This window comes from Ictidomys tridecemlineatus, chromosome 3, assembly GCF_052094955.1.
Source record: "Ictidomys tridecemlineatus isolate mIctTri1 chromosome 3, mIctTri1.hap1, whole genome shotgun sequence".
NCBI lineage: Eukaryota > Metazoa > Chordata > Mammalia > Rodentia > Sciuridae > Ictidomys > Ictidomys tridecemlineatus.
This window is the reverse complement of record NC_135479.1, coordinates 145,815,998-145,834,894: the sequence shown is the minus strand read 5'-3', so window position 1 is coordinate 145,834,894 and position 18,897 is coordinate 145,815,998.

Here is an 18,897-nt window from a genome sequence, read left to right as displayed (position 1 = left end):
TTCACTATTTACTTCACTGCTGCCAGTTTGGCTATGAAATTCATATTTCTCAATACTTTTTCTTCCTGACACATAGGTTTCTAAAGAAGATAAAAGTAGCCTACAGGTTTCATCCCTTCTCTTCTGCTAGAGAAAGCACAAGTAAAACCCTATCAAACTATTGCCCCCTCCTTGCTCACCGAGCACCAGCAAACTGGGTTGCACCCTCCCCTCCCCCAAAAAAAGAAGAATTAAAAAATACTGAGGGCTGGATTGTGGCTCAGCGATAGAGCACTTGCCTAGCACTGGCGGGATTCTCAGCACCACATAAAAAAAATAAAGGCATTGTGTGTCTATCTACACCTAAAAAATAAATATTTGTTTTTTAAAAAAAGAATACTGAGATATTGAATGTTTCCCTAAGAATCGTATCAGGAGAAAAACAGTCATTAGGGAAAAATTAGACCATCACTGGATTTTCCTATACTTATCTGAATAGTTTTTGCTTTGATTTCCATACAAGAGTTCAGCACTATGGCCTTTTTATTGACTGGGTCCTGGGGCCTCTAAAACATTGAGAATGAGGCAAAAATTAAGATGCTATTTGTATGATAGGTTCAAGCTCAAGGCAGATAGCAGCTCTGTTCACTGGCCATGTGAACTGAAAAAGACTCCAAAAATCATCCTATTTAAATGCCTCATTTTATAGAGGGAACTCAGATTTATTTCTTGAGAAAACAAGAGAAGATATAAAGCACATTTATAATGTATTTAAATGTCGCCTTAGTGGCACTTTTGGCTTCTCCCTCTTCTACATCAGTCCCATCCATTCTCACTGGTCCTGCTTCAGATCTCACTGTCCAGTTAGTGTCCTCCTAGTTCTTTTACCAGAACTATTGAAATACCTGTCAGAACTCTTTCTGTCCCCATTCCCCTTTCTCCTCCCACCTCAAACTACCTTCTGAGAAAACAACTCTTGTGGGAGACCAACCTCACTTATGATTGAGTTAACTCCCCTGCTGGGTGATGTGGCACCCATGCTGCTAGATTGCCCTACTCTTCTAAGTTTCGAATGACTGTGTCTTGCTACAGCTGTGTCTTGCTACAGCCCCATGGGTGAAGCTATGCTCACTTGTTCCTTTTAATATAATCCCTTGCCCTGTTTAGGGTAGAATCTTCCATGGAAGTGCCTTGTGTGTGTCCCCTTCTCTTACTGTGCCCTTGAGTGTGGTCTACCCAGATGTAAGTCAACCTGCTGACAGTGGACGTCATGAAGATAGACTCAGCCCCCTGAAACCTGCCTCATTTGAATAGCTTCTCCTCAATAAAAGGGGTCAATGCGTTCTCTCTCTCTCTCTGTCTCTTTCTGTCTCTCTCTCTCTCTCTCTCTCTCTCTCTCTCTCTCTCATCCTGTGGAACTTTAAGGTCAGAGGAGCTGTCACAACGACCCCAATGAAAAAGGTATTTGTGTCTCTTGTGTGGTTATTTTGTGCAGCCCAGTTAGCCCAGTTCAACTGGAGTAAACCCTGAGTCTTTTAGTCTCAAACAGAAACCCGGCAAGCTCTGATCTCTTCTGAGGATATGCCTTCAGTGGCTTCCTGATGCCCCAACAGTACTTCTTGAACTTCATCTTGTGTCAGAAATCACCTGGATGCTAGTTGCTGAGAGGCCCTGGGTTTTATTCCCAGTATCATGGGGGCAGGGGTGGAAATTTTAATCCTCATGATAATACTGTGAAGGAGGGGGGTTAATCCTCAAGATAGTACTTTGAAAGATATGGCTGTGCCATTGTATGGATTTAATTAATTGAGGTTACACAGCTAATGAATCTGACCCATACTATGTGATTTTGACCCATCCATTTATGTGTGTGTGTGTGTGTGTGTGTGTGTGTGTGTGTGCGTGCGTGCGTGCGCGCGCGCGCGCTCACATGTGCACTCCTGCATTCCGGGAACTGAACCCAGGGCCTCTAACATGCTAGGCAAGCATTCTACCACTAATCAACATCCCCAAACCTTCTACTTGCTTTAGTAGATTTTTTAAATCACATATTTTACCCTGGTGAGATGGCCCAATGCTGTAATTCCAGTAACCTGAGAGGCTGAGGCAGGAGCCTACAAGTTGGAGGCCAGCTGGGTAACTTAGAAGCCCTGTTTCAAAATAAAAAGAGCTGGGGATGTAGCTCAGTACTTGCCTAGCACAGGTCAGGTTCTGGATTCAACATCCCCTCTCCCCGATACACCTCATTAATCCCTTAATTTTGGAGGTCACACAGCTAAGCAATATATTATTAGTCTACAGCTTTGCTATAGGTGACACTGTTATGCTCGAATTCGGGACCCCCAAAAGACCACCAGAGACCAAGATCAATGTAAACAGCAAAGAGGTGTTTATTTCGAGCTAGCTCGGTCCTTCATGCACACACAGCAACAGGTGATGCTGAGAGGCCCAGAGCCCAGGGTTTGCAGCAGTTTTATACATTCTTTGGAGAAGTCAGGGACCCCCACATACATCATAGCATCTCTTAGCAAATCATCACACACCTCGGGAAAATCAAATAACTCTAAAACATGATTAGCACATTCACTGGTGGGAACAAGTTGGGTAGGGGTGATTGGTTACTACAAGAGGGGAATTCATTTGAACTGATTGGTTTAAGCCAAGAGGGGTGTTTGAGCTGAACTACATGGTTTCTCAACACGTTATCAACCACCTTAAACTACTGGGAGGGTCATCTGGCATCCCAGGTATTTCCCTGTCTCGTGCTGATTGGTAGCCTCTAGGGGGTTGCTATGGATCTCCACCTAGCCTAAGTCAGGGACACCTGGTATCATTTGTAGATAAACAACTTAGCAGGGTGGGAATGTGCCTAGGAGTGCTCTGTGGGTCCTTCCAAGGACAAAGGTCATGTCCCTTCCTTGGACAGGCTTTGCTCTGAGGTAGAGGCTGGTTTTTCAACACCTCTGACTGAAGCTACCTAATAGTTTGTTAAAATTCTTTTTTTTTTTTTTAAAGAGAGAGAGAGAGAGAATTTTAATATTTAATTTTTAGTTTTTGGCAGACACAACATCTTTGTTTGTATGTGGTGCTGAGGATCCAACCCCAGGCCGCACACATGCCAGGCGAGCGTGCTACCGCTTGAGCCACATCCCCTGTTAAAATTATTCTGTGAAAAGTTGTATTTCAGTATTTAGACAAAAAAAAAAAAAATACTAGACTACTCACAGATGGCCAGGAAAATGGGCCTGGAGAAGAAAAGAAGGAAGACAGAAATGGGAAATCAAATTTCTGACTCCAACTATTCCTAGCCACGAGGACATCTCCTTAACAGCCCGTAGAAGAGACCAACCCTCAAAAGGACTTCCTCTTGCTCCAACAGACCTTCACTCCCACTCTTGTGCTGATTAAGGCTTAGAAATCACTTTTCTGAAGAAATCTGAAGATTTGCTGAAGAAGGCAAAATAGTTGATTGGCCTCTTTTCTAAGTCCTATATCTATAGGGAAAGATCAAGCCCATAAAAACCCTGGACAAGAGACACTCCTTGGCATCCCTCTCTTGGGACCCCTCCTTCTTCAGGAGCTCTGCTTTCTTTCTGTTATGCTAAAAAATCCTGTTACTTTGCTCTCACCCTTGTGTCCCTCTGTTACCGCTGTTGACCGGGTGCGGAGTTCTTGCTTCCCCAATGTTGAAGAAGCACCAAAGAAGCACTGCCGAGGCAAGGTCAGAGTAGAAATTAGAAGTTTATTAAAGGACAGCAGAAAAGACTTCTCCCGGAGGAAGAAGGGGACCCAAGAGGTGGAATCCGTGGAAGTGCGGTTGTTTCCCCTTTTTATAGTTTTGGTGATGGAATGTAGGTTGGAAGGCCCGAGGGGTGGGACACAGGTGGGCCAAAAGGGCAGGAAGGACTTTTGGGATGGGCTTATCACTTCTCTGGGATGGGCTATCTCCAAATCTGTTGGGGGCTATTCATTAATACTTCTTCCAGGTGGACTTTGGCCTAGGGCCTTTTCGGGACTTCATTAACATTCCATGAGTTGTCCTGTGTTTTCTCTGAGTCATTCCCATCATGGCCTCCATTTTAGATTTCACTTGATATTAGACCTGATTAACCTAACTACACTGACTACCTAACTTTAAATCTAAGCTTCACCTCTTCATCATTTGTGAGACAAAGAACCCACCCAATCCACCCTCCTGTTACACTCTAGTCCTTTATTTTCTGTTATTGTCCACTGTACCTCCTAGACCCACTCCCCCAGCATCTCTCCCTGTACTCTCATGAAATATTTTTTTTTTTTTTGCATCCTAAAGATTAACTTTGCAGGGTGAACTATTCCCGGGAAAAGGAAAGTATAAAGACATGAGTTATTAGACTTTCTAACCCGTAACTTCTTTAGTTTTACAGCAGCCAGAACTTGTCTTGTCCTACAGCAACCCCTGCTCAGAAAGGCAGGTCCAAGGAAATTTGTGGCCACCCTGGCGTCTGCCCATCTGATCTACCCCCCCAAAAAATCCCTCTAAAAAGGTCTTGTGCCTGAGACCCCTAAGCAAGACGGCTTTTTTTAGGACAAGCGTCCCCATCTTCAGATTCTGTCTTCTTGCCAATAAATATCACTCTGCCTCTCAACTGTTTAGTTTCATGGGGCAGATAGAACCAGAACTTTCCCGGTTACATTTCACCGAAAAGAAAGCGAAAGGAGCTCGAGGCAGGTTCCGGGTCTCGTGGGTGGGGTGGCCCCGGGCGGTCCCGGAGAAGCAGCCGAGCCCGGGATGGCTGCGCTCCTTCGCGCTCTGGTGGAGGGGTCCTGGGGTCCCAACCCACCCAAGAACCTGAGCACCAAGTTGCAGATGAACTTTCAGAGTCGGGAGAGATCGGGCTGCGGGGAGTTCGAGGTCCGCCGGGAGCCCGGGAGCCCGCCCCGCTTCCTGGGTGGGGCGCTGGAGACTGCAGGAGACCCCGCAGCCCGGGGCCACGCAGAGCGGTTCTCGGTTAGGGGCGCTGACAGCCCTGGCTTGAGACTGCATGTCCCGCGGAGTGGAGTGCAGAATTATCATTTTTTCATAGTGCCTTTGGTCTTCCTCCCACTCCCATCGAATTTTGGAAGTTTTTTTTTTAATAAATCAGAGTTAATAACCCTGCTTAATAATCAGTTATGTGTTATGAATATTTCTTCCTAGTTTCTCATTTGTCTTTTGAATTTGTTTAGGGGGGGGCTTTTTTTGTTTGTTGGCATATGCTAGGCTATCACTGAGCCAAATGAAGAGTTTTATCTCATCTTTTTCTATTCTATGTTCTTTTTTAAAAAAATCAAATATAATTGCATCAGTATCTTAAGAACAACGTTGAATTGTAGATAGTTACCATACTCACCATGGTCACATCCCTAATAAGAATCCCTACAGAGTTTCCTTAAGTTAAGATGATGACTTCAGAATTGAAGCACACATATTTTATTATGCTAAGGAATATCCATTCAATTCTTTTTTTTTTATTTCCCCAAGACATTTTATTAGGAAAGGGTGTTAAATTTGCTCCAGTGCTTTTCAGCATCTATGAAATTACTCAGATTGTTTTTTTCCCTTAGACCTATTAACATAGTAAATTTTATATTACTAGATTTTCTAATATTGACCCATCTTCCATTTGCTTGACTTTCATGTAATTCATATTCCAATGAATTAAATATTGATATTTCTAAACCTCCTTCAGCATGCTGAATTTATCCTTCCAAGAATTATCTGATGGAAGGCTTTCAGTTTATCAGATGGATATAATAACATACCATCTCCTTTTCCATTTCCCAACTATGGACAATTTACAGCCCTGGCTGAGAAGAGGCCTGTGTTCCATTGTGTTAATTTATCAACATGCATTTCTTGAGTGTTTGCTGTGTTGCAAATATCTTTTTGCATTTATTAATGCTTCAGTAGTTTATGTTTATGCATTTAAATTGACGCCTGTGGGTCTTCTGTTTGCTTCATTAATTGAAAAATGTCCACTTTAGTACAACTAGTTAAATAAATATGCCACTCTTATTAACTCCTTAGAGTATTTAAAGTTAAAAACTGGCCAGGCACAGTGGTGTATGTCTGTAATACCAGCAGCTCCGGAGGCTGAGGCAAGAGGATCTCAAGTACAAAGCTAGCCTCAGCAATTTAGTGAGAATGTAAGCAACCTAGTGAGACTTTGTCTCAAAATAAAAAAGTAAAAAGGGGTGGGGATGTAGCTCTGTGGTTAAGTGTCCCTGGGTTCAATCTCTAGTACCAAAATAAATAAATAAATAAATAAACAAACAGATAAATATATAAATAAACATTTAAAAACTTCTCATCTTGGGTTAATTTTACTGTGGGTATGTGTTGATTGTAAGCTATTAACTGATATTTAACTTTTTTCACAATGAAAACTAACTTTCCCAACAATATTTATTGTTATGATTCATCCCTCTACTCTCTTATTTCTTATTTAATTTTTAAAATTTTTTATTTTTAGTTATATATGACAGTAGAATGTATTTTGACATATCATATATACATGGAGTATAACTTCCCATTCTTGTGGTTTATGTGATGTGAAGTTACACTGGTTGTGTATTCATACACGAATCTTTTATTCCTCTTAATATGTCATATGTTAAACTTCTTGTAGATTAAGGCTTATTTCTGAAATTGCTATTGTGCTTCTTATGAATAACTATTTAATTTTATGATTTAAAAAATACACTAATTTTTAGGGAAGTCTTGGGGTCATGGCAAAATTGAGCAGAAAATATGGAGAGTTTTCCATATGTCTTGTATACCAACGCACATCCTTCACAGAAAGGAATTTAAGGATGAGTCAAATTGAGGCATAGATGGATTTTATTGAGAGGAAGAAGTTTAAGAGACAGGGTAGATTGTGGACGTTGCAGAGTAATGTACCAGCTATGTCTTACCTAGGTATGTGTACACATGTAAAATCTGTAAAGACACCATCTAAGAGGTTATTTTTAGTTCTCCTTTGTATTGCTAACTGGACATGTTGACCATTACTGTGGTGGGGGTTATTTTTTTTTCCTTTGTTTTTGATGCATTCGGCTTTGTGAATGTAAACAGTACTACATGAGTGTAACCATGGATAAGGTCCAATAATTGATTGAACAGTGCTGTTTGTAATCTTTAAATCTGGACTTTTGATCCATGTGAAAGTAGACTTTATATCATGGCCACTCTTATTTTGTCCTGCACATCTGTTTTCTACCTATCCTATGTCATCTGTTCTATCTCAATGGTACTTTATTTTTATGGTAATGATATGTTTCAATAGAGATCAAAGTATGGTGGAGTTTATGGGAGGACAGGGAGAAATCAGATTTAAGAAACAATAGTATATTATAATCATTATTACTATTTTCAGATTATAAAGTGGCTGTACATATTTGATAATATTTGTAGAGGTAATTTGATTCTTGTTCCTCTAATAATCTCAAACAAGGTCATTGTTAAAAACAAACAATTATGGGGTGGGGGGGCGGCTGGGGTTGTGGAAATATTGTGTTCAACTACAACTAAAAAATAAATATTTAAAAAAAAAAAACAACTATTCTGGCTGGAGTTGTGGCTCAGCAGTAGAGCTCTCACCTAGCATGTATGAGGCACTGGGTTCATCCTCAGCATCACATAAAAATAAATAAAAGTTGGGGCTAGAGTTGTGGCTCAGTGGTAAGATGTTCACTTAGCACGTGTGAGGCACTGGGTTCGATCCTCAGCACCACATAAAAATGAATATATAAGTAAAGGTATTGTATCCAACTGAAACTAAAAAATAAATATTTTTTTAAAACTAAAATTAAATAAATAAATAAAGGTAATATGTTCACCTAAAACTAAAAACAAACAAACAAAAGCTATGCATTCAAGGTAGGCATGTAGGGTAGATTGAAGCTGAAACTATTGAATCTAATTTTACATAGAAATTTAGCCTCTAAATCATATTACTTTTTAAAATATATTTTCTTTTAATACAAAATGAAGTTATAGTACAAATAAACTTATTTTTATTTGTAGATGTCAGCACATTTATTAATGTTTGTGATAGGCACCACAAAGTTCAGTGTTCATATTTTCCCAAGCCTTCTGGAACTGACAAGAACCATTAAGATTAAAAATATGTCACCTTGGGGCTGGGGTTGTGGCTCAGGGGTAGAGCGCTTGCCTAGGACGTACGAGGCCCTGGATTCGATCCTCAGCACCACGTTAAAATAAATAAATAAATAAAAGCAAAGGTATAGTGTCTAACTACAAGTAAAAAATAAATAAATATTTAAAAATGCCACCTTATTTGAAAATAATTACATAATTTTTTTTCTTGGAAAAATACTAAAAATAGAAAAGAACGAGTTGTCAATATACAGTTCTCAGAATTTCCCAGATGAGAGTTCAGTCTTAGTTGAGTTTTCTGGCTACAAAGGTGCCATCGATTTCCCTTCCCTGTGGGGCGTGACGGTTCATACCTATAATCTCAGCAGCTAGGGAGAGTTCAAAGCCAGCCTCAGCAAAAGCGAGACGCTAAGCAACTCCATCAGACCCTGTTTCTAAATAAAATACAAAATGGGACTAGGGATGTGGCTCAGTGGTCAAGTGCCCCCGAGTTCAGTCCGTAGTACCAAAATAATTAAATAGATAAATAAATGAAAATTTCCCTTCCTTTTTAATGTTCAAGGTTATTATTAACCATTGGATGCATGAATGAGGTAGGATTGGGGGCCACACGGGTGATTAGGAAACTCATCAAAGCTACCACATTCTTACTGGGATATGTTATGAATTAACTCAAGCTTTGAACAAACCTCTGTGAAAATCTAACTAAAACAAATGTGGGTTTCTTTGTTTTTGTTTTGCAGTACAACAACAAATCATCAACACCACCACCAGCAGCAGCAGCCCCATCACCACCACAAAAGCTTCTCTTGATCCCAATTTCCCTATAGCTGCTGCTTCAGTTCTTTGCTATCCTTGCAGCAAAATTTTTTGACTGTGCTTTTCTATACTCATTTCCATTTCCTCTCTTCTAATTATCTCTCTATTTAAAAATATGTTTTCATTGTCAATGAACCTTTATTTATTCATTTATTTATATGCAGTGCTGATAATCAAACCCAGTTCCTCACACATGCTAGGCACTCTACCACTGAACTACTCTAATTCTTTTTTAAGTCCATTCCAAGTCAGGCTCTTACCTCCAGCATTCCCCTGAAATTGCTCATCAAGGTCATGCATGGCCTTCCTGTTGCTAATCTCAGTAGCCTCTTTCTGGTACTCATTGAACTTGATCTCTTGGAAGCTTTTGACTCAGTTGATAACTCCCTCTTCCTCCGTACTTTCTTTACTTGCAGCCAGGATGCAGAACAAACTTTGGGTTTGTTCCCTACCTCAGTGTCTATTGATTTTCATTCTTTCCTTGTTCATTTTCTTTTCCTAAATTCTTTTCTTAATTAATTAACTATTTTTAATTAGGTATATATGACAGTAGAATGCATTTTGATTCATTGTACACAATTGCAGCACAACTTTTAATTTCTCTGGTTGAACATGATGTAGCTTCGCACCATATGTACCTAGGGTAATGATGTCGGTCTCACTCCACCATCTTTCCTGCCCTCCCTTCCCTTTAGCACCACATAAAAATAAATAGCAAAACGGTATTGTGTCCATATACAACTAAAAATTAAGAATTTAGGTGGACTTTCCCCACATTAAGAATTTAGGTTTATAAAGCTTCAGTGGTCCAGAGGGGCTCATACCTAAAATTCTCTGGACCTTGTGTCTGGAAATTCTTTTAGATTTGTACTCAGTGGGTGGTTACCTAGCAGTTATTCTTTGTCCCATATTTTAGGTCAGATTTCATAAATTTTTACCAAGAAAAACACAAATAGAAACTTTTGCATCACAACAAACTTGTTACAAACCTAGCTTTTACAAGAAAGAGAAACTTGGCCTTTACAACAAAGAGGATGCCTCAAACCACAATGAGCTCTCTGCAGAATTCCTGCTGATATTATTTACAAAAATCTTGTGGCAGTGGAGAGAAGCTTCTATGTTACAATTATGGTGGGGGTCTTTTTGGCTGCATCAAAGCCAGAAAGCATCCTTTAAACTATAGAAGAGGATAGAAGATTGGTGTGGAGGTGGAGGTACTTTGAGTCTAGCCAAGAGTAGAGAAGCAGGTATTAGAACTTTTCTCACATGGATTTCATGGAAACTCATTAGGCAAGAGAACCAAAATTGAGAGGCATCTAAAATGAAAAGATTAACTTTCAACAAGCTTTTCATTATTTTAACAAAATTCCTAAGATAATCAAATTATAAAGAGAAGTTTTTATTTTGGCTTAAGATTTCAGAGATTTCTTCATGATCAGTTGGTCCAGGTTGCTTTTGGGCCTGTGGTAAGGCAGTACATCACAGCTGGAGTGTATGGTAGAGCAAGGCTGCCCCCCTTATGGCAGTTAAGAAATGAAAGAGGAAGAGGCAGGGCCTAGGAACCCAATAACCCCTTCAAAGACACACACATCCAGTGATTGGAAGAACTTACTTGAAGTTTTCGCCACCTTCCAATCACACCGCAGCTGGGACCTAAACTTTACCTCATGGGCCTTGAGAGACTTTTATCCAAAGGATAGTGATACCATAACAAAGTACTTTATCCTGGGTGGTTTTTAAAAACAACAACAGGAATTTATTGCTCACAGATCTGGAGGCAAGGAGCTCCAAGGTCTGATACCAGCAGATCTGATGTCTGGTGAAGTCATGTTCTTTGTTTCATAGATGACATCTTCTTGCTTTATTCCCACATGGCAGAGGGATGGAAGCTTCCCTCCAGCCTCTTTTGAAAGGGCACTGATCCCATTCAGGAGAATTTCACACTCGTGACCAAATGCTCTCTTAAAGGCCTCATTCTTTAATAGCACCACTGTGCTGATGGGGTTTCACCATGAATTTTGAAGGGAAACAAACATTTCAGGCCATAGCAAGTGGTTTAGAAAGCTAATAGCAAATAGAAAGCTAATAGACTTAGCACTAGGGCAATCTTCATCCTGGTTATTTGAAGCAGACATCTTATTCTTACAAAGTAATGAATTAATGCCACTAGAAACTTATAATTGGCACTTTTTGAAAGGGCAGACGTTTAGGACTGGTATCCCTCACTTAGCAGAATTTTACATTTAAAACTGGTGGTGGGGGGTCTCAGGGGCTGGGGTGGTGTCTCAGTGATAGAACACTTGCCTAGCATGTGTGAGGCACTGGGTTCGATTCTCAGCACCACATATAAATAAATAAATAAATATCCATCAACACCTAAAAAAAATATTAAAAAAAAACACTAGAATCTCAGGAGTAATATCAACCTTGCAAAACGTGCAGAATTTGAAGGCTTCCTCTTTCACTGCTGAGGGCTATTGCCAAGTAGGAATGACGCATCGAAATTTCCTTGCCAGCGTACCCCATGTTAAATGGACTTGCCTTGGAAATTTGCTGTGACCTTGCATGTGTGTTTGAGAAAGGTGACCCTGCTCAAGGACGAGGGTGGATCCAGGTTTAAGGTGTACCCTGCAGGTTTGAGGAAGTATCCCGCTCCTTGGGTTTAGGGCGTTCTGGTTTAAGACAATCTGGTTTTAGGGAAGTTCCAGGTTTAAGTTTATTGCTGCTGGGAATAGGGCGTTCCTGCTGCCTGAGTCCCCGTTGAGTTCTCGCGGAATGGAGAAAGTATTTGGGACGTGAATTGTGCGGGCAGGACTGAGATTTTCCCCAGAATGTGTGTAGAGGCTGGTGTGAATTCGGGAATAAAGAATTGCTGTTTGAATCTACAAGGTGTGAGTGGCTCGTGATTCAGTGCCCAGCCAAGACATTGGCATTTCACATAGCTTCACTGGTTCTTAATGCTGTTATTAACATCTGAAGACCTTTTTATGAACATTTCATCATAGTTACACTCTGGTAACTGGTTGATGTTTACGCATTTTCAAGTTATTATAGACAATATAGAAAGTTGGGATGTCTAGGAGCCTCAATTCTGACTCCAAGTAAAGAAGTCTATAGAAGAGGCAGAATGACATGGAGTGCAGTACAGTATTTTAAAAACTTAAAAAAAAAATGAAAACAAAGGCCAAACGTTTTCTTTGATATGAGGATACTGACTCATAATGGCAATGGAGGGGGCCGAGCTTGGAAGGAATGGAAGAACTTTAGATAGGACAAAGGGGAGGGAGGGAAAAGGAGGCGGCAAGAGGGTAGGAATGATGATGGGATGAGATGGACATCATTACCCTAAGTACATGTATGTATGTATGAAGCCATGCATGGTGTGAAAATACTTTGTGTACAGTGACTTGAAAAATTGTGCTCTATGTGTGTAATATGAAATGAATTGCATTCTGCCATCATGTATAACAAATTAGAATAAATAAATAATTTAATAAAAAACATGGTACAATTTATCCATTAATACTTTCATATATATTAAGATAATGACTTAAAAATAAACAAAGTTTTATAACTGTAAAAAAAAAACCCACCATGTACCACAAAACCTATATTTTATATTCCAACCTACACCTTATATGGAAGCCAAAGTACCTGATGCAGCTTGGAAAAATAATTTTTGTTGCAATATGTGTATTTCTTGCTAAGGAAAACTCTATTTTCTTCTCTCTCTCTTCACCATATATGTGTAAATATTTAATAAATAAAAATATATAATTTATACATATAAATCTCCTTAATATATAAATTATATTTTATGTATTAAATATTTATATTTATATAAAATATGCAATATATACAAATCTTAAAATTTATTGTTATGACCCTTAAAATTCATATTATTGGTATAGCAGTTAGAGATTGGCTTTTGGCTATGACTTAACTGCAAAGGGCTGGAATTTGAGGGTTTTAGCCTTTTCCCCATTATCTCCCCTAGTTTGTCCTTCTGTAGCCAGCCTAAATAAGCATACAATCCGTATTACTTTTATACTGCTGTACAACAAATCCCCTGACCCGCAACTTAGATATTTTAAAAACAATCATTTATTATTGCACACTTTCTGTAGTCAGGAATTTGGGAGCTGCTTAGCTGGGTGATTCTGGCTCTGGATCCTTCATGAAATTGTTATGGAGAGGTTAGTTGGGGCTGAAACCATCTGCAGACTCACCTGGGACTGGAGGGTCTGCTTCTAAGATCCACTCCCACGGTTGCTGCCAGGTACCTCAGTTCCTTGACATGAGGACCTCTCTATAGGGCTGCTTTATTGCCTTTTATAACCTAGCCTCAGGAGGGACAGAGTATCACTATATCACTATTCTGCTATATTCTATTTAGTCAAACAAACCTCCTCCAGTATAATATGGGAAGAGACTACGGCATGATTACCAGGAGATCAGGATTGTTGAGAGCCATCTTATATATGCATTCAGGAAAATACAGGTTCAAGACAAGTTCCCTTCATCACCCCCACTCCTAGTAAGACTATCACACCTAAGCACTCTATATGGAAACTGTTAGAACACCACCAACTTTAGAATCCCAAAAGTATAGATTTAAACCATTCTAGAATTTACTGGCTGGATAAGAATTGCAAAATTTATTTTCTGACTCTCTGTTTCTTCATTTAAAAAGTGGAGATAAACTCCATCTCACTGACTGATGGTGAGGATTTAAATTAATTGGTTATTTGTAAAATATCTGACACATAACAGGTATTTAATAAATATAACTATTATAATGATAACATTTGGAACAAATGAGAAGCACAGGTTACTAATTTGATAAGAAATAACAGGCATGAGCTGTGTTTTGGGTATGTCTTGGCAGATAAAAGACATCAAGTGCCATTATTATAAAATGTTTAAATATTTCAGTGTCTTTCACTTTTATATTGTTATTACCTCTGACATAAAGACATTATAATAAATTATTTAACCAGTAAAAGTGTATCTGAATATAAGCTAGTGAATTCAATTAAGAAAAATATGAAAAAAGAAAGGCAAAACAGTTAGCTTAGATGTAAAAAAAAAAAATCACTATATAAAATGTTCTCTTCTGCTTTCCTGGGAGGGAACTCACTGTTCATCACATTGACCCATTTCACCTTAGGGAAGTTCTAATTATTCAAAACTTTTAGCTTAACATTAAGCCCAAATATATTTTACTCTAGTTCTGCTTCTTAGCCTTTGTTCTTCCTTGTAAAGTTATAGAAATAAATCCTTTATAAGATGGCTTCTCAAATGTATAGGGACAACTACTACATCCTGCCCCTATATTCTACTCCACCCATTAACTTTACTTCTGCAAGTTAGGTATACTCAGTCCATTTTATATATCCTCATGTGACATGGTTTTGAGTCCCTTCAGCCTCAGTTTCCCTCTTCTGAAAATATCTGGTTTCCATGATCCCTTTGTAAGGTTTGGTACCTTGAACTAAGCATAATTCCCCAGGTGTGTTGCCTGATTTTTTTGTTTTGTTTTTGGCACAACGTATTGAATGCAGGGGTGCTTTTACCATTGACCCACATTCCCAGCCCTTTTTAATATTTTATTTAGAGACAGGGACTCACTGAGTTTCCCAGGGCTTCATTAAGTTGCTGAGGCTAGCTTTGAACTCATGTTCTTCCTGTCTCAGCCTCCCAAGCCACTGGGCTGTTTTTGTTTGCAGAGCAGTTTTATGTTTCATAGAAATATTGAGCAGGAAGAAAGGACTCCCAAATACCCTCTGCCCCTTGCCAGTTTTTCCCATTATTAACATTTTACATTAGTATGAAAATTTGTTATAACCAATGAAACAATATTGACATTTTATTAACTAAAATTCATGGTTTAGGGTTTGTCTCTATGTGTGTGTGTGTGTGTGTGTGTGTGTGTGTGGTGTTGTATAGTTCAGTGGGCTTGACAAATGCATAATGCCATGTGTCCCCATTTAGTATCACACAAAATAGTTTCACTGCCCTTAAAATCCTCTGTGCTCCACTTATTCGTTTCCTCTCTCCCCCAAGAGTATAAAGTGAAGAATAAAATTTCTGACCAAGTGAAAAGAATTGCTCAGAAGCCTGTTCCCAGTCCTTCTGGAGTTTTCTGTTTGTTACCAAAAGGAGAAAATGAAAAGTTCTCTAAGATTATTTTAAGCAAAGATAATTCATATGCGTTTCAAGTTAGATCAGTCATGGAAAATAGTTTTTATGGGTTAACACTGACCAAACAATAATTGTTAACTGGACTTTATGTTGAGGAAGATTTTGAGACTGTATCTTGAGTTGATGGAAAAAGAGTGCTGATTTCAACTAGTAATGTCTGTCGTGGTTGCAAATGCCCCATTTTTACCCTTGGTAAGTGTGAGGTTACCATCAAGTAGATAGGCTCAGATTCCACAAAGTGCAGGACTGAAGGGGTATGAGGAGACCAGAGTCACATGTTGTGTCCTCCATTGTCCTCTAGTGTGACTTTGAGCAAACTACTTCCTCCCTTTGCACAGTGGTGAAGAAATTTCGACACTGGATAAATCCTTTAAATCCTATAATTGCAATACTCAGAATATAATGTATTGTTCTAAAGTACTCATGGGTGTACCTTAGTTTGGGTTCCCCCAGAAGAGGGCCTTGATTCAGGATTAAAGTACAAGTGAATTAACTAGGGAAGTAGAGGACACTGGTAGGTTTGTTATCAGATCAGCTACCACTAAATCCCACTTTAGGAACTCATAGTGAATCTACCTGGGAAGACAGATAGTTTTATAAAAACTCCTGTCAATCACTGGATGAATGCTTGGGGGAGAGTGGAGAATGGCTTAATTTACCTATACTTCCTCTCAGCTACACCAGCAAGCCAATTGGGGCTTTGGCATTAAAGAAAGTCCTCAGGTAAGAAATACGGCTGAGAAATAATGTCCAGAGTGTATTTAAATGTAAGGGCCAGAGGATGTGGACAGGGTCTGTTATGCTAGGATTCTTGGGGGAACAAGAAACAGAACTCACTGGCATTTGGGATATTCAATTCAATTCTTAATCATGGTGAGAATGAATGGTCTGTGTTTGAATCTCAGAGCTGAGTTATGAATTGTGTTAGAGAAGTCTGTGAAATCTACTAGTTATTTTTCGTTTGGACACTATAAGGAAATTCTTCAGTTAGGCATTTCAAGATCAGGTTTTACTGTTTTCTTCACAGCCAAGGGTTCAGTTCAGCAAGACAGATTATCTTTGAAACAAAAATGTTGTGTCTTCAGTCTGAATCAAAGAAAGTCTGGCTTTATTTTGGTAAGCAGAGATGTTTTGTATTTCTGGTAGGTAGTGCTGTTTAGTGAATCCACCAAGGAACAATGGGATCCATAAATCTAAGATGTTAACCCTACCTAAGGTTCATGCACAGATGTATTTATCATCCTCTATATTCTTCCACGTGTATTCATGTGGAGGGATCCAAGTTTAACCATAAAACAGTGTATGCAAATCCACCTTTTTTATTTCTCTATAACTGACCTTGACCTATTCTTAGCACAGTTCTATTTTTTCTCTCCTGCTCCAATGAGCAAATTAATTAGGAAGACATATGAACACTACATCATAAAATCACCTTTCACAACACATCCCTCTCTGACTAAGCACTTTAAAGAGATACAGGCAGAATGATGAGGAAGAAATTTACCTGCACAGATGATAAATGCTCAGGGTGGCTCCTGCCTACTCCTCCTTTCCTATTGCTTCCCTTTACTCCACGGTCACAAATTTGTAGGAGGAGCAGGCCCTCATATTTCACCTATAGTTAAAATCCATGCTACACAATTCAGGCTTGGATGGATTTTTAAAACACAGATTTAGGCACTACCCCTAGAGATACTGATTTTAATTGGTTAGGTGGGTGGTAGAGGAGACAGTTTTTAAAAACATTCCAAGTGATTCTTTTAGGCAGCTAGGATTGAGAATCAGTTATTTGGATGCCTCTTTACAATTCTATAGCTCCACCATTTTAAGCTTGAGATTTACCTTCAGACAACACACTTTCAAGACTAATGGAAAAAGAATCGTACTGGGAAATGTGGAGGCTCTTCGGGATTATGTGAACCACTGGAAATTTTTTCCTTTGCTGCAGCTAATGAGATGACAGAGGGGGAAGCAGGCAGGTGCTTTCTTCATGTTTGCTATAGTAGACAGAGTCCTGGGACTACTTTATGACATGGGTTCAGGACCTTGTCCTCAGTTCATCAGGTTGAGAAGGTGAATCTTATCATTTCACTCACAGTTGATTGAACTCACACTAACCAAACTCAAGAGACTTATTTATAAAACTGGAATTGTAATTACTTTATTTTCAATGAGAAAGATAATTGCCATGGCTACAGGAAATACTGACTTCTGCAACTGGCTATTGTGTGAATGCTTGGTGAATATAATCAGACCAAAAAAAAAAAATTGGATGGCATAACATCACAGTACATTTCTTTTTCACTCCAGTAGTGGGCATAGTGTAGTAGTGAAGCAGTTATGGTAGGGTTCAAATACCATTTCTCCTCTGACCAGTCATTGATCTTGATCAGTACTCTTCTTATGCCTCAGAGTCCTTATCTATAAATATGGGTGGTGATAAGGCTTAAATAAAATAATTTTTATACGGCACTCTGCTCCTACGTGACACATAATAAGGACCAAAATGTGATAGTAATCCTCATTACCCACTTATGATGGAATTTCACCTCACTTAATTTTAGCTCGGTCAATTAATACTACAATCTAATTGCCATAATTATTATCCACCCCCATTCTATAGATAAGGAAACCAAGGTCTTTCCTATGCATAGTCTGCGAGGTTTATCGCAAAACTCATGACATCTCACGTCACCGTGTCTATTCTCACCTTTGGAAAGTGCTGTATAAACTTTGGAATCTTCTTTCTTTCTCCTCTAAATTCCTTTCCCTATCCAATTAATTCCCAAGCCCCAACAAGCCTCCTTTCAAAATGTCTCATAATTCCTTTTCCTCTTCGTTCCTACCATCCCTCCTTATTTCACTGCCCGACAGTGCTGCCCTGGCCACCTTGCCTTTAGTCTCTGACACTCACAATCTGTCCTCTACAGTATTTTTTGATACACATTTCCAAAATTGCTTAAATTAGGTTCTTCCCTGCATAAAAACCTGTACTAACTCCCTATACCTATAGAATCAAATGAAAAGAAATGTATTTTCCAAATTCCCCATCATCTATCTGGCCCCATATTTCTTGCCAGCCTTATCTCTTACTATTGAGACTTTGCCTTAGCTAAAGCGGATTATTTCTGTTTTTCCTCAATTCTTTCTGTTTTAAGTATTCCATGCACTTAGAATGACTTGCTGCTTTCTTTCTACCTGACCAATTTTTAAATTTTTTTTTTCTTTTTTAAGAGAGAGAGAGAGAGAGGGGGGGGGGATTTTAATATTTCTTTTTTAGTTTTCGGCGGACACAACATCTTTGTTTGTATGTGGTGCTGAGGATCAAACCCGGGCCTCATGCATGCCAGGCGAGCGCACTACCACTTGAGCCACATCCCCAGCCCTCTACCTGACCCATTTATATCCACTCTTCAAGGCCTGGCTCAAGTCCTTATTCCCTTTGTAAAGCCTTCAGTAACCAGTCCAATCTGAGTGAGTCCTACCTTTTTACAATTCTATAGTAGTTAATATTTGTATTGTGTCTTTGGATTACCTAGAACTGATTTAAACATTGAGAGTATTTTAATTTTTTATATACAGTTCCCCCAGTCTGTGTAGAAATCAGTAAAGAGAGAGTGACGCTGCAAGTACAGGGACAACGGGCTGGCTTTAGTTTCAGTTTTTTGTTTGTTTGTTTTAAATATCTTTATTTTACATTTATGTGGTGCTGAGGATCGAACCCAGTGCCTTGTGCATGCTAGGCGAGCACTCTG